This window comes from Cebidichthys violaceus, unplaced genomic scaffold, assembly GCF_023349555.1.
Source record: "Cebidichthys violaceus isolate CVI_PGR_0920_01 unplaced genomic scaffold, fCebVio1.0.p SCAF_24, whole genome shotgun sequence".
Taxonomy (NCBI): Eukaryota; Metazoa; Chordata; class Actinopteri; order Perciformes; family Stichaeidae; genus Cebidichthys; species Cebidichthys violaceus.
In genome coordinates, this window is record NW_027176417.1 from 4,756,819 (window position 1) to 4,779,456 (window position 22,638).

General features: G+C 42.0%; 1 long non-coding RNA gene across 1 annotated transcript in view; it reads right to left on the reverse strand.

Moving 5' to 3' along the window:
* Positions 1-13,146, reverse strand: part of LOC137878917 (uncharacterized) — a 61,884-nt gene extending 48,738 nt beyond the window's left edge. Inside the window, exons 1-2 of the long non-coding RNA XR_011103667.1 lie at positions 13,059-13,146; positions 12,921-12,971 (exon numbers count right to left, since the gene is read on the reverse strand). This is a non-coding gene — a long non-coding RNA (uncharacterized lncRNA). The remainder of the gene's footprint in view (positions 1-12,920; positions 12,972-13,058) is intronic.
* Between the last annotated feature and the right edge of the window lie 9,492 nt (positions 13,147-22,638).

A 22,638-nucleotide genomic window follows, 5' to 3' on the forward strand; every position in this document is an offset into this window, starting at 1 on the left:
GGCGGGAGACGAGGAGCGATGCCAGCCATGTGCGACTTGCAGGAATAAATAAGTGGAGAGAAAAATAGTTTCTATAGTTCGTATTTCAACTTCTGATGCACAGATTGTGCACTCTGCATGTGGGATATTTGCAAACAAAGCTGCATTAGAACTTTGGAGCTGTTTTTTAAATGATGGAGTATGTGCAACAAAAGAAAAAACACCTTTCTCTGATATTAAGAACAGAGCAAAAAAAACAGAGTGTGCTTGCTGTTAGTGATTAGGATCTACTGATGTGTTCAAAGATCTTTGTCTCTCAGAACTCCTCGGGAACGGTGTGGCTAAATTATACAGCAAGTTTGACGTGACAGACTTTCTTTTTCCCCTCCCTCCTTCAGCTTTGATGTTGATGGCAGTTAATTACCGCGATGTCCCAGAAAACTGAAGTTATTGCACGAGAAGCTCGCTTTTGTTTGTGTCATTTTATTTTACAGCCACTCTCCTTTCTTACATCTCTCGCTTCTGTCCCTCACTCCGGCTTTACGATGGGCTTTTGGTCTCTGACCACATGGTGAGATATAGATCTCGTTAATTCTCGCCTCGCAGCGTCTTTTGAGATATGCAGTCATTTGTATTTTTATATAAATATACTTTATTTTTCATCCCATTCCCTTTGTGGTTCATTTTTTTCTTGATGCTATGGCAATCATTTCAACAAAAACAACAAAACTGAATGGATCCAAATATAGCAGTTCAGTTAAAGCGAGTCCAGAAGTATATAAATCAATTTACAAACTACTGATTGCCATTTGTATTACTAATGGTAAAAAGATGAGATACAATAAGATAAACCTTAACTGAAACCCTCAGCAAAATAGTGGAAATAAACATCAAATGATCACCGACAATACGAAGCACAGACTTCTCTCATTGCAATAAATAACTCAAACGAAAGGCTTTCGTGTTGCTGCATATTCCACACCCATAAACAATACGGATGCATTTACCGGCCTGCCACATGTCCAATCTCCCACATCAGTGTATCAACACTAATCCAGTTACCACTGCGAATTATCCCCCGTCTGCCGATACACGTTGATTGAAATATGATAGTCATCTGAGATTGAATTAGCAACAAGGTCACAGCGGTAACCTTCCCACAAATGAGTACGGGGATGCTTTAAATATCACGGGCACGGCTTAGAAGTAAGTCTGCTTAGTCGTGTAATTGCGTGTGGGCTGCTTGGAGATGAGCAGTGCAAACACACACCAGCAGCGCGTGTCCTTGGTGCAGTAGTTGTTCAACAAACACTTTGGTCTTCTGGTGCGCGTCCTTGTTTTTTCATCCGGTGAATACATACACGCATAATTCAAGTATACTGCAGTGCCTTGTGGGGCAGACTGACGAGAAGACTTTAATAATTTCCCAGTCCGGTTTAAGCTGATTTTCTGGTGGCTTGTGTACAATGTTTTTTTTCGGCCACAGAGGAAACAAATCTATATTGAATCCAAACCAGTTGAACATGTCTAACCACATCTTTGCTTTAGAATCAGGGATCAAAACATCTGGAATTCAACCTCCTGTCATCTTTTATATTTTTACAAGAGAAATGTCTTCAAAGATGAAGACTCTCTCCTCCGTGTAGTATCTGTACAATGTTTACTGAGCTAATAAATCAAGTGAGATGTAGGGTCATTTTCCCATCGACTTCAATACAATTGGACTTATTTTTGCCACCAGAAGAGTCGCCCTCTGATGGCCATTAGAAATACTGCAGGTTCACTTTTCAGAACCTTGTTTGACCCATTGATCCATCCTCCCTACGCAAAACTTTCAACGTCCCCCGACCTCCTTGCGTCATAATTAATACCGCCACAGCCAGCTGCCATATTTGAGGAGTTGGGAGTACTACTACTGTCAATTTCAACTTGGGAAGAAAACAGACAGCATGTTGCGTTTTTCTCACAAAGAGGTCATGACCATTTCCAGACTAGTGTTTTGAGACTAAGGGGGCCACTGCACACAGTAATCCCTCCATCCATGTGTGCTGTCACAGTGAATGAAACCGTCTTGAGTTTGACATAGGAACGAAGCACAGACTGGCATTTGAGCGAATAAATGGTGAAACAGACCTCACATGTGCGCTGTAAACCTCGGAAAACAAACAACCTCTTAAATGCCTATTAATCTGGTCAAAATGACCATTTTTTTTAGATAATAAAGGATGAGCTGCAGTGCAACATTATACTGAGTGTAGCAAAACAGTGTCTTTGGTGCTGCCTTGGCAGCGGAACAACAAAAGGCAAATTAAAGCTAATTAACATCTGTTTCTGGCTCTTCAGCGAGATTTAGGCTGTCAGGTTTCCTTCAGACCAACCCGAATCACAGGCAGCCAGAGGAGGCAGGAAGGAAGCTGTTGTAAATGCACCGTGCGTGCGAGCAAATAAAAAGGTCCGTGCGTTTGCGTGCACATGAACACACACACACACACACACACACACACACACACACACACACACACACACACACACACACACACACACACACACACACACACACACACAAGCCGAGCCGCATTGGGGCGAACGCAAGAACGCGCTGGGCAGAGACGCACGCAGTCATCATACAGGAACTCGCCACACGCCGAGGCAGATGCACATTTACACACCCGCTGTACTAATAAATGAGGTATTCATTCATTCCCTCTGCCAGACTGTTAGAGTGTGTTGTGTGGGTGAATAAAGACAGCAGCCCCTGCTCTCACATCACTACATCTTTTGCTCAGCAAGAAAAGAAAAAAAGCTTTTAAAAGCCAAACTATATTGTTAACTTTTCTGATTCTTCCGTCGCTGTTTGAGAACTCTGAATGGGCTGAAAGGAATTATTCAAATACTGTAACAAATGCATGAACCACAAAGGCCAAAACATCATCAGAGAATGAAAACTGTATATGTTTTCATTCAGCGAAGCTTCTTTTATCAAACAGATGACATTTCATCAATAGATAAGTTAACTACCATTAGAGCGCCCTTGACTGTACAGGAGCAAAAACTGTTAAACCCATTTTAACATTAAGATTTTGACTTGCAGGAAAATATTCTGGATCAACTCACAATACAGATTTTTGCAGACATTACAAATGTCTTACAACATGTATAGTCGGTGACGTAGAACTGTGACACACCGCCCCTGCTGGTGAAAAAGCTCAATTACTTTCTGACTATCCTCAAGCTGAAACAGCTACCCGTCTATTCTCTCATTCAAAAAGCAGCATCTTTGAATAGTTTTGTAAATCTCTTTTTAGGTGTAATGGTCCTGCAATCAAAAATAGTTGCGTCAGATTCTACATTTTATTTAGAGCTGCACGTCCACACAGGATGGATGTGTCAACAAAGTGACTGACAAGGTACAAAAAGGACGTTGCGCATATTTGCATGCACAAAAACCATAAGAGGATGGTTTAGTGAATGCCTCTTGCGTCAGAGTCCTTCTTACAGGAAACATTGTTTTGGTTATTAATGCAGGGCCAGGCCTCTTTTACAGGGAGTGACTTAGCTTCTCTCTGTAGCATCGGGCCCTCGGAGAGGAGCACACAACGCGATGCAAGAAGCCTTGGTTTTGGGTTCCCGTAGGTGGGCGGAGGACAGCGATGAGAGAGAGAGAGAGATCTCACACACACTCGCATTGTCACCGGCATGCAAAAACACACAGGGATGGTAATGTACCCTGCGCACGCCTACAATCGTGCACGCAGAGGGGACGCACAGACACACACACACGCGCTTTGTACGTACACTCTCCGACTCCACCGGCTTATCAGCGAGGCAGACAATACCATCCCACATGTAGTGCGATCTATCATTGTGGGTCAGGGACTGCATTACAAGGCCTTAGATTGTGGTCTAGATGGGCCTCTCAAGGGGGAAGGAGCGGAGTGTGCCAGAACCGGGGAAGCGGGGCGAAGCCGCACAGCCGAGCAGCGGAAATGAAAGGCGGCTTGGGCCTCTTGGATCTCTTTTTTTTTTTTGTCCTATCTCTCTCTTTCCATCCCGCCCCTCTCCGTTTCTCTCCTGCTTTCTCTCACCGCCACAAAGGGATCATGCTTGACTGAGGAGGCGATGTCGGAGGGGCTGGGCTCTGTGGATGGAATGGTTGAGGAGAGATTTTCTGATAAGGATGAAAGAAAGCAAAGGGGGGGGGGTATAAAAGAAGTCTGCGTTTGTTGTCGTCCATGGCGGCGGCGGCGGCGGCGGCGGCTTTGCTTCTAATTAAAAGTTTGCCCTCGGTGGAAGCTGATTTTTCTGGACGTTTTGAAGTGAATACTCCAAGGAGGTCATCAGAAGTATTGCACTATTGACAAATTGTGGAGTATAAAAGCAGTTAAGTGCATTCACTTAAGATACAATATTGATAAAGAGCATGCATGACCTCATGATAAACTGCATTAAAATATGTATATAATTGCACTGACAGGTTAAGCCCTGTACAAACAGACACTTCTGGGTGGGTAAGGAGTGTAATAGTGAGCCAGTGATTGTCACTAAGTTCTGACAGTGATTGCCTGTGACAGCTCCCATTCTGAGAGCAAAATAAAAACACATTTGCATTTAACTCTTCTGATAGCTTACTCCTCATAACTTTAACCCTAAGCCGTTACGTTCAGCTCGAGTTCAACGTGCTGATAATTTAACGCAAAGTGACACTAAGACTCTGCATCGAACCACTGCGTTCCATTTAGCACCCAGATGCAGAATAATTCAATTTTTTTTTTAAACTAACAAATCCCTTTATTTTCACAATGCTTCAACAGTGAAATTGCGAGAAAAAAAAAAGAAGAGTACATTATGGCGTAGTGCATGCATTTTGATTCTAATCTACTTCTGAATGCTGAGTAAAGCAGCAAGGCGTCGCCTTCGGAGCTCTAAAGACATGCATAAGCAATATCTGCTCGTGAATAATTGAAGATTGTTTGACGGTCGAAACGATATTCTCCCACTTAGGATGCGAGCTCACCTGGTATTATTACAGAAAACATATTGGATCAGCGCAGGAAAAAAAAAAAAGGGCCGTGACCGAATGGATTGATGCTGCTCTTTGTCTCGTCTTTGTCTGTTTTTTTTTTTCTTCCAACACTTCACCGTCTCACCAGAGTGGATGGATAAGAGCAGAGAGTGGGGGGGGACGTTTGACTGTGATTTCTAATGTTTATACTGCTTGGATGGGATATGTTTTTCTTATTAGAATGATTAACATCTCAAAACCCGGCAGCTCATGTTCTTAAAGTGTATATTTAAAGTAATCCTTCGAAGTGAAGACGTATCAAACGGCTTTTTGCGTTGCAGTGAGGCATCGGTTTCCAGTAGCGTTCTCTTATCCAGGTTGGTTGCTGCCCCGTCATCGTTCACACAATAATCTTAACCCTTAATAACGGACGTTATGTCAGCCAGGTTCACACATCATAAAGGTGCTGTTTCTCTTCCTAGTAGCAGTGGTACTTCCCGTGTCAATTCATATAACTGTGCCCTACAGATCTCGCTTAATAAACCTATATTTTAGACTTTCGTCTGCAATAAAAGTGTTAGAAATGTATAGACTTCAATGTGACAACATCCATTATGAGTAAATGATTTACTAGTGCGCAACATTGTTCATTGAGCCTCTTAATTTTCATTTCAAAGTACTCCAGAAAAAAAAAATATATATATATATATATATATATATATATATATATATATATATATATATATATATATATATATATATATATATATATATATATATATATATATCTCCTAGAATACATTGCAAACTTTTTTTTTTCCAATGTCATTTGTTTTTTCCAATACCATGCAGCCCTAAATTGTACATCAGCAGGAATGTAGCACTACCTACTGAGAGTGCAATGAAAAGAAATATCCATAAAATATCAATAAATAATCTTACTAAATTGAATGAAAGTAAAGCTTATCGTCCTGATTTGGTCTAGTGGTTACATCAGATATGTGTTTATTTGTATGTTTCTGTGTTCTGGCTGTGGAAACAAATACATGAATTTAATAATGACCTTTTATAGCGGAATGTGAAGAAGGAAAGAAGACCTCTTTGGTCCGTTGTGTTTTCTTTCGTAATTACACTTTACACACTGCCGTTTTTTTATTTAAATGGAATCAAAGATCGAGAGAGAAAAAAGCCATTTAAAGAAACCGGAGGTCACTGACCCATCATCATTCCGCTACTAGAAATGAGTGATTCTAAATAGAATTTGATTGCAGGTGCAACGGCGGGATCATCACCTGTTACATATGAACTCACATGGGCATGCATAAGTGCGTTCCTTTTTCCATGCAATCGCGTGTCCATATGTGTTGACTTAAACGCTCCCACTCTCTGAATTAGCCCGACCGCCGTGAAGCGTGCCCTTTTGACCTTCCCATGGTGGAAGCTTCTGCTGCCAAGACCGTTTTTAAATAGAGAGAGGAAGAACCCTCCAGCTACCCTCGTTCCTTATGGGCTTTTCACACCCTCATCCTCACAAATAGATACTGATTTATGAAACCGCGATGCTAATTAGAACAGCGGTATGAGGGCTGTGTTGCATAAAATGCTGTATATAAAGCGTCCGTTTGCATTTCTTTAGTTGGATGACTGACATGGAAAGTGACGGGCGGAATTGTGCATTTCACAGATAATGCAGAGAAGACATGTCAGAGGTCATGTTATATGTGTGTGTGTGATAATAAATGCTGCTCACACATTCAGTTTTTGCACTGCTACACTATGTGATCTAACTTTTGCAGAAACAAGTTTGTTAACAGGGCTTACAGTTCTCGGAATAACACCATTTATTCATAAAATTATGGATAACATCCCAAAGATTGGGAACATGAGAAGAATGTTTTAGAAAATAGATAATTATATGTTTACGTATGTATTTTTAACTGTAAAAATAAGGCTTGTTATGCATGTATACAGCCATACAGGACCCTATCATGTATATTTATAAAGTAGACCTACTTTATTAATTAAAAACTTTTCTATACACTGTGGCTCAGCTCAATAATGCTCATGAAACTTGGGCAGGCGCATCCTGATTGGCTGGCTACCCTCACACAACGTTCCAGTGGGCAACGGTGTGCTCGTGATTGGAGGACAGCAGTCCAGAGAGGACCGAGCCTTTGCGAGTTAGAACTATGCGTCGTCACTTGAAGATCCTTCTACTCACGATTACAAGAGATACTGATGCATTCAAAATTGCATCCACCAGGCTTAAAGGTACGTATATAACACCACATTGTGATGACAAATGGTCAAACTGGCAAGCTGCTTCCCAAATGAACAGAAACCCGGCTTCAACGAGGGTGATTCATGTTTTGCTAACAGAATTTTTTCTATGCGTTTTGCACACAAAGAGCTCCACACACCCGTAGTGAGTCATCCTAAAGCACAAGTGTGGGTGACAAGGAAAAAAAAGAAGAAAAAAAAAAAGGAGAGAAAGACAACACAATGATTTTGATCTCGTTATTGATTTCAACACCAACCTGCTTGTCGTGCAACAGAGCAGCATTTAAAGATGTGGCGCCGGGGTGATTGTTCCCACTCCTCCGCAAAAAAACAAACAAGAACTACACCTTGAAAACGGCTGCTTTTGTGGCAGACGTGGGGATTCCCATTCAGTAGGTGCTTTTGATTTTTTTTCAGGCTCCATCTTAGAGCAGCCGGAGAACGAGGTGATGATGCACAACAAAGGATTCAAACCAGACCACTGATGAGTATTCGGTGTACCGGGTGAGCCAGAGGTCGCCCCCAGTCCGACAATTTCTTTTTTTAACGAGGAGGAATGGTGAGCAGGTAAATCACCGCCCCCCCCCACGTCTTGTTTCGTATCGTCGTAGCAACAGGGAGGCCACCCCCCAGCCCCTCCATGCGGCCGTGTCTTTCGACCGGGCCCCGCTGATTATCGTCACATGTTCTCAAGGCAGAAAGCAGAAATTGCAACCGCCCACCGCGGCAGCCTGTCACCGCACACTTAGAACAGCGAGGCTTTCAATTTATCCATCTGGTACAAGCGCTGCTGCTTAGTTGGCTGCCTCCTTTCCATTCTCCACCAACCATGTCAGCAGCGTGAGAAACTGTTAAACGGTGTGGCCTGTGTGACATGGTGATCTGACTTGTCTCTAGTCCCTTTCTATTATTTATTAGTTTGTTTTTACAGCCATTTCAATTTAAGTTTGAGAGATTTCAACTATTCTGTAATCTATAATTACAGAATAGTTGCATCTTGTAGCAAATTCATTAATTTACAAAAAAGACATGTAGCTATTGGTCAGTACGTTTCACAGGAATTTGACTTTATTCACAACACCAAAAAATAAGACTAAATATTAAAGTCAGCTGTCTTAAGACCTCATTATACTTCAAACATGCTACGTGTCTTCTGACCTCCCCGAACAAGCAAAAGTGATGTTACTGATCTCTTTCTCAAGTCGTTTGCGCCTTTGTAGTAATGACACAATTAATCACACAAACGGGGATCACGACGTGCATCCCTTTTGGAGATCGTCTCCTCAGACGCCATTCGTGGCATCGCACACACAAAATGTAACGACTGAGAAAGAGAGCTTCAGAGAACTTTCATATCTCACTTAACTCATTTCACAACTTTAACCAGGCTGCTTTGGTCAAGGTTATAGACACATGTACAGTTAACACTTCACCTTTACTTTTTCTGTTTTGCGACATACAAAAATACTCCGCTTGGAATGATAACGTGTGTCTGGTGTGGTTCAATTACCTCTCATTGTGACTTTAACCGAGACCACTTCTTTTCCCTAACCTTACGTTTAAATGCTGTGACTGCCTAGACATAACAATTAAAAGTGCACAGTGCTGTAGTAGCTGTGATATGAGGAAACGGTCATTAACGGTTATTTCATTATGTTGATAAAAAAAGAAAAAGATAATCCAGGCAGCGATAGCTTTCTGCAGGTGTAAATTAGTTTTGTATAGGCGTCATTTCGAAGAGAGAGGGTTGGTTTGAAGCATGCCGAGGCCTTAACTCGTACGTATGGTTATAGATTTACATCATGTCAATTAGAGTTTCTTTAAACTGAAGCAGAGGGTGTTTATTTACAATGAGGCTGATGCAAATCCTAACTCGAGGGAAGATGAAAGGACATCTTCATAAAAACACCCTGTGAGTGACGCTGCCAACTGCTTTTTCACACAAAAAAAAAACCCAGCAGAAACCAGAATCAGTTTCTCTCTTTATTTTTCAACTTTGAGAATGATGGCTCAAAAAATGTCTTCCTTTTAAAAGTTTTTTTTTTATTTTTTTTTTTATGGCCTTTCCACCACTGCACAGCAAATAGACTGGTGACATGACATATGTTGTCTGCTGAACCATGCCCTGACTTCCAGAGGGCGATGCGGGACCCATGTGCTGAATCCCAATGTCCTCGCCCGGCCTCCTGCATTAATTCACATGTACAGCCGAGGTGAGGCCGAATTAAAATGATTGACTCGCTTGATTGATGAGGATGATTAAACTCCAATCATCATTTACTTGGCTGTCATTTCAACCAACTTCATTTACCAATAAAGGAATAATACTAAAATAATTATGATGATGGACTAGATCTGCAGTCTTCCTCTGTAGTTTTTTTTTTTTTTTGAAAAGGAGGAAAAAAAGAATACATTAATATTACATTTAGGCATTTGGCTGACACTTTTATCCCGATCGACTTTCAATGACTGCAAGAGTAGAAAAGAAATGAGGACATTTAATCCCTCCTCGAGTTTGGAGGTTATGAAATGTAGTTTTAATGAAGGATTTTGGTAAAAGAAAAAAAAAAAAAAAAACTTTCCCATGCCTTCATGAAGACAGAACTAAAGACACCTTTAATACATCACGCAGTACAGGTTACCCCAGGGATATGAGCAGAGAAATATCTGCAAAAAGATGAATGCAATAATACACAAATTACTTTTAGCAAGAGTGAAATGATAAGAAGGCTGGTTGTGATGCGCCCTTTTGTTAATTATCAGATCCTAAGGAGTGCAGAGCATTCCACTCACCTAACTAAACATGGACATGGATTTGCCCTACTTGCAGAAATTAAATTCAGGTGTCAGTTTTGATCAGTGATGGAAACGTAGTCTCTTGCAACCATTCCCAGCCTTGCAGCATTCTACAGATCAGGGGTTTTCAAAGTCCCCTCGGGAAAAATTGAGACAACTGGGAACATGGAAACATGGCACCATACAAAGTTTGCCGAATTATCTGTCAGTAGGTCCTCTTTGAAATGTACCCAAGGAAGAACAGATAACTGCCAATGTTGAGGAAAACTTAAAAACATGATTACTGTGTAAGTAAGAAGTGTAAATCACACTGATTCTATTCATATGCTGACCATGTCGGTTTGGGATTTTGGATGCAAATTGTGGGAATCAGTGGCAGAGGTCTAGATCAGGGGTTGGCAACCTTTTTTTTTTTTTAAAGGATGGTAATATTACTCCATCCATATGCAATTCTCATATCGTCAGAAAGTTGTAATTATATGAGAGCCCTATATAAGAAGGCTGCCATTGTATAAAAACGTCCACATCGGAGTTGAAATCATTAACCCTGCCAACCAATCTTGTTTATCAGCAATAAACTTAACAAATTCTGCAAAAGAGAAGTGGGGTACTAGCCAATCAGAGGCGGAGTGGAGCGGGTCTTCGCATAGTGCGGTTGGGGAAAAAAATAAATCTAACAACGCTAAATAAGAAGCTGCGCTGCTGCCAATGGCCTTTTTTTGGAGTTTAAAATCCTACAAAAACAGCAGGGTCACAGTATACCTTACTAAAATAATACAGAGTTGTGTAAACATGTATTTCTTTTAAATGTCCGAGCAGTAGATTTCTATAGATGATCTAGTTTAGCATGGGTGTATATGAATTGTATTTGAGACAGAACTGTGATGATTACTGTAATTTCAAAACAACACCAATAATTATAGTGAGAGTTGAAAACAAATTATGTATTTTCACATGCTGTATGGTAGATTATTAGAAAAAAGAAATTCACACTGATCACGCTGACAAAGGCAATGATTACACCTTTAAATAATGCTGCTCTCAAAGAGAGCAGCTCTTTCCTCGGCAACCTTTTCATCCATACAATCAGAGTGACCCTTGTGACATGAATAGATAAATGGTATGAAGCTAAAGAGCTTTAATGTTAAACGCAATTGCCGTCCAAAATCATAGCTGAGGTCTAAAATAGTTGATTAATCAGAGGTTTTGAGCCGTCTTAAAAGTGAGAATGCCTTTAAGTGACTCATTTCTGCCTAATGCATATATAAAACCGCGCTGTATTCTGGCCAATTTGTCTTCATTGTTAAGTTAGACAAAAACCTTAAAAATGGAATAGAAATGGCAAAGACATGCAGCTCGCCCCTCATCTCTAGGTCTTTCTACGTTTAATCAAGAGGCATTGCTGTCAGGAAGCAACCCAGTGCCACAACGAGCTGTCATCACTTCCTGAAGGTGAGAACTAAGGGAGTGCCAACACAGTCTACAGGGCCCCTCGATTCCCATTTACATTCGTTAAACAGGAGTGGGTTTATACAGGAAACCATTAAGAAGCTCTAAGGCCTTTAGTTGAATCACGTGTAACATACTTGCAGGCATGCAAGGGACTATTTCAAGAGAAAAACATCCAGAGAGAAGGCAATGTTTCAGATGTGTGTGCTTGCCAATGCAGGGAAGGGTGCGATTGTGTGTGTGTGTGTGTGTGTGTGTGTGTGTGTGTGTGTGTGTGTGTGTGTGTGTGTGTGTGTGTGTGTGTGTGTGTGTGTGTGTGTGTGCGCGCGCGCTCGGGGGTTTAATCAAACCACTAACTGACACAAATCTGGGTACACGTTCTTGTAATGATAGAAGTGATATGAAGAGACACATTCAACAAAGGGTAGAAAGTTTGATCGGGCATCTGATCTTCTTAAATAACTACAAAAGTAATCCCTCCATGGTTTGAGATTATTCCAGCTGTGTGTTACGCCTCTTATTTGTCACTGGTGGCGAAAAGACAACGGTTACACCGGTCTATCGTTCCATTTTTTCCGCAAGCTTACTTGCTCCTCGATTCTCAAGATGCATTTTAGAAATCGGGATGTCTTTTTCTGGTCTAAATTGCTTTCTAGCCGTATCTTAGCATCTTATTTTTTGTCGCTATAATGCACTTAGACCAAATTCTCTCCTCTTCTCAGAATAATCAAAACACAAAACAGCGAGTCCTATACGTCAACAACAAAGATGGAAGATGAGAATCCATCCCTAAACGTATCGCAAAAGGGTTAACCACCCCCATCCGCAACTTTACACATTTGTTTTAGGGACCGAAGCAAACGCCTCACATGGACAAACAGGGCATTGCACGTTAGCGCTGTTCTATTGAAACGCAAACAAAACGGTATGTCTCTCACTCGAACCATTGAGGAATGATGATGCTCTCAAGGCAACATGATATTTGGGATGGTACACAACCCCCATGGGTCTCATGGGCACTTTTTTTCTGAAATATCCTTGCTATCAGTTTCCAACATACTAACACTTGTCGCTGACATGGTGTGTGTAATAATTTGTGTGTAATGTTGTATTATAACCTTTGTCTAGTGGTGTTCTATGTCCCAATTAAAACATACACACAGTGGTGTATGTTTTAATTGGGACCTGCCAAGTGGCGGCTGACAAAACTGAACTTTACGCTGAGTCTCGTACACCAAATGGTAACATTTATATATTGTACATGGTCCTTTAAATGTATAATGAATGAATAATTAAGAAGGGGAAAAGACAAATAGCATATACTTGAGCAATTCAAGGAGAATACGCAGACGATTCATGCGAGCCAAACTGCAGACGACGACAAACAGTTTGCAAGTTTAAGTGTTTTGCTGACCTTTAGATGCTGACAGCATGGCGCTGGCAAGTTGATGATATAATGATGGGTCTAGAATGAGAAAAAAACAAAACGTTATGTTATATTTATAGAATTACACAAAAGGCAGCAAGAAATAATAATAACACACCAGCTTACTGGCATGGGAAGAGAAGTCCAAAGAGAGGTAACGGAGTGCATGGGTAAGCAGGATCGGTTTTGCAGGCAGATGCAGATTAGGTTCAGGTTCAGGTTCTGGTGGTACAAGATGTAGATACAGGTTCATGTGGCTCCAAAGCAAATGCATAAAACAACAATGCGACTTTGACAGTAATAGCAGGGAATGAGCTCAAATGGGCCAGTTAGGTACTGCAGGGCTGACGAGGGAAAGTGGAAGCAGGTGCACGGCAGAGGTCAGGTGACTGGGACTGGAGGGGAGTGTTACTGCAGGCCTGACGAGGGAAAGTGGAAGCAGGTGTGCAGAGGGGTAGAACTGTATGGTGGTGGCCATCTGGTGGACAGGTAGAGAATGGCAATGACTGGGGGAAGTGGGAATGTGGCTGGAGGGAGGTACAGAGAGGCAGAATGGACAAGGAGTTGAAGTGGTAAAGAAAAAAAAAATCCCCAAAATATAGTTAACTAAAATAGTAAAAAATGTAAGACTAATAAAAATAGTTGTAGCGGACCCCAGCCGGACAATGGTGACGCGTACTGATGTTTCCAGAGGCCTTTAATTATGCTCAACCGTCATCATTATTTTGATGAACACAAACACCTTAAGAGCTACAGAATAGATAGAACAGTTTAAACATTTCTTAAATTACATTTAAATATACATGGGAGCATTAATTAAACATTTTCTCTCATATATACTTCTCAAAAACACATCTAAAAACCGAAATCTAGCATTAGCTTAAAATTTCAGCTTAGTCATTTAGCTATATCTGCTAAGCTAACATTAGCATCTAACGTTAGTTGCAACATTAATACATCAAACGCACAATAAACACACAATACCTTGTTCCCGTTCCAGCTAGGTGCTTAACCGTTAATTAATAAACACTTATTGCAGAGGAATATTTTATAACAATTTTCTTTTAGTCTACACCGTCAATTATCTTTTCTAAATCCGAAGTCAAGCTACTATACGCTGACGTGATTTGTATCTGCTTCCGGTTTCGCCAGAATGACTTCAAAATAAAGGAGCCAAAACGTAAAAAGGCACTTACAAAATAAAAACTAGCAGGAAGTGATTAACTTAGGTAACAAAGAAAAAGGGTTGTAGGAAATATTCACCTTACTAACAGAACCTCTTAAGAGTCATTTACAATAGTAATGTTGGATTGTAATGGTCTTCTTCATAAATTTGCATAGTTATGCATTCCAGGTGTTAATTGTTATGGCCTTTATTTGAAGCTGGCGTACGCATTGGTGCACTGCAGTGATTACCGCAATGACTTTTGTTAAAGCATCCATAGTTTTTAAAATCTTTTTTATTGCCATTCAGTTCAAGTACTGGCATTAGCAGAGCACAGTCCAGAGTGTTTCGCTGCTCAGGGAAGCACCACAGGCGCTGCTGCACCGGAACCCTCATCCAGAAGGCCAGGTGGTGGAGCGGCTGGACAGGGAGGCTCTACGTTGCCCTTTTCCTTGCTCTGTTGTTGGGATCTTAGAGGGCGGCTCTCTGAGCCATAGACGCACTGCTGTCCTGCAGCACTCGATAGAAGAGAGAAATTTTGAGATGTTGCTTTTCAACTTTTTTTTGTGTCTGGAAGAAAGTCCAAGAAAGAGCGAGTCGAGCAGTGAAGGTTTATTTCATTTATTAGCGGCACGAATCATTGAAAAACAGACATTTTCATCATTTAGGGGAAAAGAGTTGAAAAGGTGAAGTTTAAAAAGTTGTTTTAATAAAAAATACCAATCTGAATCATGTTGTATTCTATAGATTTGAATGCAAAACACCAACTACCTTTGTTCTCTGATAAATACCAAGTCACTTTTGTTATTTACTGTAAACTGATACAGTATTAATAAATAAGCTGCCAAGCGAGCTTTAGGTATGTTTAACGCGTAAAAGCCTCCATTGGGTTCTCTTTTTTTCTTCTTTTTACTCCTTACCTCAGAAGACGCACTCTTGGGATTTTGTTCTCAAGTCGGAGGCCTTTGAAGCTATTTCTGACTTGCTCAACCTACTTTTGAAATGACATTCACATTTTTGCTCTCTTTTCCCTTTTTTGAGCCAATAATCCCACTTGACACAACCTTTGGTCCATTTTTTGGTGGGTTTAGGAGGCTCAAAATCGACTATGAAGGGTTGTTGAGGCTTTGCAATGATGACTAGGAGTCTAGCAATTCGACTCCTTATATGAATCTTTGAAAGGCTGATTATTATGGGCTGTTCTTTTTTTTTTTTTACTTTAATGTAGATGACTTGCTTTAAGGGCCTTGCCTTTCACATCCAAAAAGCTCAAAACATGAAGCCAAAATGATCGTCATCAAACCGCGCTCGAACAAATGAGCATGCTCGGATGCACCATGAAGACGGCGGTCAGTGTTGAGGACTGGAGGGACAAACGCAGTACGGAAAAGTAACGCTCAGCCAAACAAAACTGAATAATAACTGCAAAGCAAAAGCAAGAAGTGTGTAGAAACGAACAGGAGCAATGCATTATTCATGGTCTATCTCGGTGCAACAGCCATGGCAAACACGGCATTAGCAAACACGATTAGCTTTACATTGCTGTCACAATACTCCAGTGTGTGATGTAATGAAGTATTCTAATAGTGCCATCCGTACCGACTCGCAGATAAAGCTGCTCCGAGAGTTCATTTAAACTGGAAATGTGACAGCTGCTGTCATTATATATTCACTGGGAATCAATTAAGTCAGTGAATCAATTAGAGGAATGAACGCTATGTATGTGATATCTTCTTAATTACTCGCTAACGTCGTATGTCCTCGCTCCGTGTGGTCCCTCTGTCTGCTTTTGCTTTGCCGTTAGAGTGAGGGAGGCGTCGATGCCAGAGGACGAACCCGGGCTATTGGCACTTTGTGAAGCCAGTTGGGGATGCGACGGGGGGGGGGGAGAGAGAGAGAGAGAGAGAGAGAGAGAGAGAGAGAGAGAGAGAGAGAGAGAGAGAGAGAGAGAGAGAGTGAGCCGGGAGCCTCACTCCGAGCAACACTCCTCTTTTACAGTAGATCTACTCTTGTCTCCCCCCCCTGTCTTTTTGTTTCCCCCTGCCGAGTCTCCTTTTCCAGAGTGTTAGCTCTGCCTCGCGGAGCGCTGCAACGTGCCGTGGCCACGTGCTGGCCGCCGACTCACACCACCCACTGGAACCTTCCTTGACCTCACAACACCCTCCTTCAGGCCCGCCCCCCTCCCACACATCCTCACCCAACGCACTGCCCCCTCTTCCAACCTCCACCCTCCCTCCCCCGACAAGTTTCTCCACCATTTTCTCCCTCTCTCTCCGTCCAAAATGTTGTGTTTTTTTTCCTCACCCTCCTATACTGCTCCACTTATTCCTCACTCTCCTTCCCTCTCTCGCCTTCTTCTTCCGTCCCTCCTCCTTCCCAGTCAGAGTGCATCCTGCCCTCGCCGGCTGCCTGTGACTGGAATCCCTCATTACGCTGCCGAATGTGACAAATCAACAAAGCCACAAACAAGGGATCACGTACAATGTTTGAATTATAACCGAAAAAAGGCCCCTGGCTCAAGTGATCATCGTAAATGCAGAACAAGCAATTGTCATTTCATTCTCTGGTTAGAAAATGCTCCTAATTTGCTTATTAATCAATACAAACGTGGGGGGAGGGGCTTCCAAAAAGGTGCATGTATGCTCATTCACTAGTGCACACTAAATTACCTCCTACGGCGTTGTCTTCCCGGCTCTGCCCGGCGACTCGTACGCCGTATTTCCTACCCGTTTAATTAACGCCAGCGGAACCTCGGCTGATCATCTCGCTCTCATTACCCAGATCTCCGTCACGCTTGCTGGCGTGTAGTGGCGCTGTTAACGTACCGCGTCCTCCATGTATCACAGCAGGAATTGGCCCCTAGCTTTTGCGATTGCAATTTACTTAAAGGGAAGAAAACACGCGGCTTTTTGCTCATGATTACATTTCTCATCACTCCCAAAGAGAAATGTGAGAGTGTGTTTCAGCTCACTTGCTTTCATAATTTAGCAATAACAGCAGAGAGAGAGCGAGAGGGAAAAAAAATAGCCACATGAGGTAAACATCCTTTGAACACTTGAGGAGGAATAACTTTTTGTGGACGTTTTTTTTTTTTGAACGTTCGTCAGAGGAAACCGGCTTTGCTGATTAGATCTCTCTCCGCACTTGATGAGTCAAGTGTGAAAGTGTGTGCGCACGCTCCGCACCCAGCCAAACCTGGCCTAGTTTCATCCCGACAAACAACTCACCTTGACTCAGCAATGCTACAGTACACAGCACCCAAAAAAAAAGACCTCACACAGAATTAAAGATGCATGCCAAGTGACGCACTTCGCCTGTCACGTATTTGAGCATATTTTCCCTGATTGCTCTGTGAGATATCTATAGGCTCAAAGGCCCTTTTTTTACCCTTCCCTTGCAGCTTCAGCTGGCTGGCAGTCGGCCTGCACAAACTCAAATACAGATGCACGCAGACACCAGCACACACACACACACACACACACACACACACACACACACACACACACACACTTCTAAAGAGCTGCAGGAAGGCAGAGGCCGATCACATCATGCAAATCGCTGTCGCTAGTTGGGACGTGCTCAGCATCGGAAAAGATGTCAGGAGAGAGCAAGGAAAAAAAAAAAAAAAGCGCAAAGGCTCAGGACCATGTTTCTCCAAAGCTTTTAGGTTCTTGACCCCCCCAAACCGGCTTATCTTTCACGCTTGCCTGGCCATGGTGACAGAGTGTGTGACATGCCGTCGGACACCGCAAAGGTCAACAAGATAAGCATATGGCCTTTGGGATAATAGAAGGCAAATATGTATGTCGGCCTGTGTATGCGAATCACCTTAAATCTCCCCCCGCCTCTCTCTCAGCTGGTCACCAGGCTACAGGTGGCCAGCAAGGTGACACGGCATCTTGTCGTCGAAACAGGAGCTGGCCATATGCTTGTGCTTCTGTGGAAAGCTGTTTCCCCTGTTAGCCGAGCATGTGTCCGTGCCAAAAAGTTTGCCGCTACACCGGTGGACTCGTTTACTTTATTGTCGCCAGCGTTTGCTCTCTTCATTCGCGGGACATCTGGGACGGTGCGTGTGCAAAAAAAATCAAAAAAGAGACTGAGCGGAAGTTTTTTTTTTTCCCATCTGCATTAATCCCGCACATCAATACGGGTTTAGCAAAGTTTTTAAATAAACAAAAAATTTGCAGACTTTTTCTTTTTAAATGACTGCTTTTCATTTCCACTTAGGGAAAAAGAGTCCCCATCTGAAAGAATTATTTAGATTTAGATATCAACAACACTCCTCCGATGGTAAAACAGTAAGATATGCCATCTGTTCCTACGCTGCCAACATACAAAAGCAGTGAAGCTTACGCAAGCTAATTTATCCAAAATGTTGGTCTTGCAGTGTGGGTATACTCGCAGCCAAATTATTCCTCCTGCATTGCAGCACTTTCTCCAGTGACTGATGGTCCTTTAACAAGCTTTTCTAAATAGCAGCAAAGATCCCTGGGCTTAATGATGTCTGCCATCACACCCACTGTTCCAACAGGTGAGGTCGTGGGTTGCAGTTTTGCCTTAGCGTGGGCAAAGTCACCTTTATGATGACGGATCATTTGCTTTTTGGTTAGATGTGTTGCAAAAAATGATTGTTACCATGAAAGTAACCCTGACCTCAAAAGCTGTTGTACACTTTAACTCCGCAAGTGCTTTTAAGGAGACATATTCAGATATTTCAATACTCCGGGGAATGCTCTATTGTAACTGTAGTTTGTGTGAAGGGATTGTATTTGACGTGTGCCACATCAGATTCAGCAAACGCTCCTAACTTCACGGTGTCAATCACCAGCAGAACCCTGACGAACGCCACCTAAATGACGCGTTGATGAAAATTGTAAATTTGCATAATTAATGCTTCAAAAATGCCATATAAGGCTTGGAGTCCTGCCCCATATGTCCTTAATTCTAAATCCCTCGTACATGCCACTTAAAACCTTATACACCCGTAGGTCCCCCATTTGGACGCAGAGTACATCAAAACTTAGAGAGTTTTGTGTTAAAAGTAACTGGCAGAGAACCCACGAAGAACGAATATAGTGATGTTATAGTTCTGCAGAAACCTCAGCGTCCTGGGAACAACATGAACTAGGTCACTTCTACATGAGACAAACACATCTCCCATCAGCCAAGCAAACAAATAACAAAATATCATAAATCATACTCGATATGACTGGGACAGACCGGAGAAAACGGCTGCTACACTCCGTTAGCAACGTGCTACCTACGAACATGCAGCATGAAAAAGCACGAGCGCCTGACGGAGATTACGGACATAGTTTCCATTTCTCTCCCCGGTAAACCATCGCAGAGATATTCAGCTTCGAACACAAAAAGTCACACAGCTTTCATCGAATATTGTACTTACTTTTGGTCGAATCTCAGCGAAAAAATGGAATATCTCCGTACTTCCAACGCATGTTTGTCCAGCTGCTGGTGCTCCGTGTGAATCCGTTCGATTCGTGGCTCTCCGACACTCCTCGGATTCTTGAGAGGGTTGGAAGCTCAGCAAATCAGATTTCAGAGCTGGACCTTTTTGAGCTTTATTGGCTAATAGTGCTGTCAATCATCTAGCTTTCAATTCCAGGCAATTCTATTGGCTCCTACGGTTCGAAGGATGTCTCAATGGTGAAAATCGGAGAAGGGGGGGCTGAGATACAGCCCTGAACAGAGAGTCGAAGCAGGATTTGACCTTAAACTAAATAACTAAAAAGGGCATAGAAAGAGCTTAAAACACTCAAAAAAGGTCCAATCTTCGGTCTATTGATTCAATGAACATCATGAGTGATACATAGAAGTGATATAGAGTGTTTTTGAATTTAAAAAATACTTTTTTATTCAAATATTGGAATATTTGATCAGTTTTCTAATTTGAAATGCTCTATATTTCATAAATGTTTCACTGTATCTATGTATAGCTGTGTATATAGAGCCTATATCAGTTGTTCTAAGAGCCCAGCATATTAAAAGTCTTGGATACCCATACTTTCCAAAAAACAATACCCTAAAAGTGCTGTTTTTCAAGATCGAGCTTTTGAGTTTTCCAAGTTCTGCTGTGTTCCATCCTTATCTTATGTGAACCAGTAACATGTATTCTGATAGTTCCATGATTTTTCTCATCTCAAAAATATATGAAATTTTCTTTTTTTTTTTTTTTTTTTTTTTTTTTTTTATACAATTAATTAGGTATTTCTTATCTTTATTCGAGCTGAGGCCTGCAAATAGGCCTCGTTTTTAATTATTAAATCTGTCCATAGGAGTGGTTGTTGCATGAGGACCATTGTTCTGAAAACATGTCTAATTGAAACACCACAACAAATTGGGCTTGAGTTGCCAAAAAAAAAAAAAAAAACTTCATGAAAGCACTTTTTTCATCTAACCCCCAAAAATTGTATTTGCCAATTGGGAATTTTTCATCCAAACACATCTTTATGAATATAATATGCAATTCGCTAATTTATTTATCAACATTTTTTTATGGCTTTTCATTAGACAGATATTCATTACACACTCATCTCCGATAAAGCTCGCTGAACAAGCAGAAGACCTGCATAAGGAGTCTTTTGTGAGTGTACTGTTTTGAATCAGAACCACAGTGAGAAGCTAACAACTCAGGCAGGTTAAAAATACCACACAGGATGATTTGCTGAGTTCCTGAGCAGTAATTTGGGCGCATTAATGTGACGTTGGAGACAAAATGTTCTCCACACCGACAGGATTTGAAGTCTTTTAATAAAACAAGTTAATTTCCTCCCTCTCTGAAGTCACCGCGGTGTCAATGATATCATGCATGTCAGCCCAGGAAGCCAAACCATCTTCTCCAGGCTTGTTGTTCAGGGATACAGGTATGTCTGGACACACTCCGCGGTCCCGTGTGCATTCACCGAGGAGAATTTCCATAAGGTGTGCACACACCTTGTGATGTGACATGAATCCACCACGGAGATTTCGTTTGCGACGCCGTCAGACCCGCGGAGCAGGTTGACTGCGAACAGACCTGCTAAATATTAATCTCCTTTTTAAGTTTAAATTTTGTATTTTTTTGTCTTATCATTTCAGCTGCATACGTACGTTTGGCAGGATGCTGACAGCGCTCGGGATCAGCCCTGGGGAAGCTGGGAGAGGGAGAAACTTGGAACGCACCTCATCACAGGACCCCACCAGATGCTGGAGTTGTTCACCCATCGAGCATGAAATTTTGTCTGCGGGGAGATGATTTATAATTTTAGTCTTCCTGCTGGGGGAAAACGGGGAGAGAGACAGAAAAAGGAGGGGAAATACATATCTACATTTTTCTCTTTCTCTGCCAACAAATTCCTGAATGGTTTCCAGGCTTTGATTATTTTTCATTCTGTGACTGCAATAACACGGAAGGGGTGGGAAACCAGGAGCGATGGAGGGAATTTGGCATTTAGTCAGGCTACCGGGGTCGGGGGCAATGGTCCTTGCTGATGTTTTGTTTGCATGAGTCGACAAAATCATTACTGCACATTAGAGGGAGCGGGCACATTGCGGGGAGCGATACGCCGGCCGGCCATCCAGCACGCATCTGCCGCCGCATGGCGGACGGCAGCCATCAGGGATGCATCAGGGATGTGTCAATTGTAGTTTTGAGAGGAGCTAAAATTGATGGTTTGTGCTGAGTGGAACGTTTCCCGTGGTGGCTCAGGGACAACATGAACCTGGTTCGCTTTAGTAGAACAGTTAGCTTCGATGCCCTGTGGCGGAAGGGTGGCGTCAATGACCCCGTTTGCTTCCTTTTGCGGACAAGAGAATGCGAAATAACTAGATGCATTATGGGTGAAGGTTTGTACTGTGAACTCCTTTAGGCAGCAATAAGTAAATATTTATCCCAAACCTCTTTCCAACCATTTAATCCAGAATGCGCTGAATCCTCCGTGATTTTATACACAGCACTTACGGATTTAATCTGAATACTTTAGAGCATGGCCTTTAAGGAAATACTTCAATATGTACAAAAAGCACATGAATTTAGTTCTTTTTTTTCTTTCTTTGCTGATTCTATTTATACTGTGAACTAATTAGGCCGGCACCCGCCCACTGGCCAGATCTACAGCACTGACATGCCAGTCAATAAGGATCTTGGCCCTGCCACTCAAAAAAACTGAGAAAAAAGTTGTGATACAACCATCTGATGGCGGTGATATCCGGCGCATATTTGATCGGTAAACAATTTGAGATTGATGGGAGGGGAATGAAACTCTTGAAACAGACAACATTTGTATTGAGGCCGTGTGGAGTTACGGTCCAATTGCCATTAAAGCACTGATAAGTAATTGCACAAAATCACCGTAATGTGATATGGCTGTTGATGGGGTTTCTGATCAATAACAGTATCCGGAGCAAAAATCCCCCTCCTGAGTGATTTATTATCGTTTTATGTTTTCTGTTGGTTGTAATTAGTTTTCCCATCTAAACACTAACATTTTCAAGCATTTGGCACTCACACAGGCTTTTCCCAACTTTATGATTCACTACATCTCC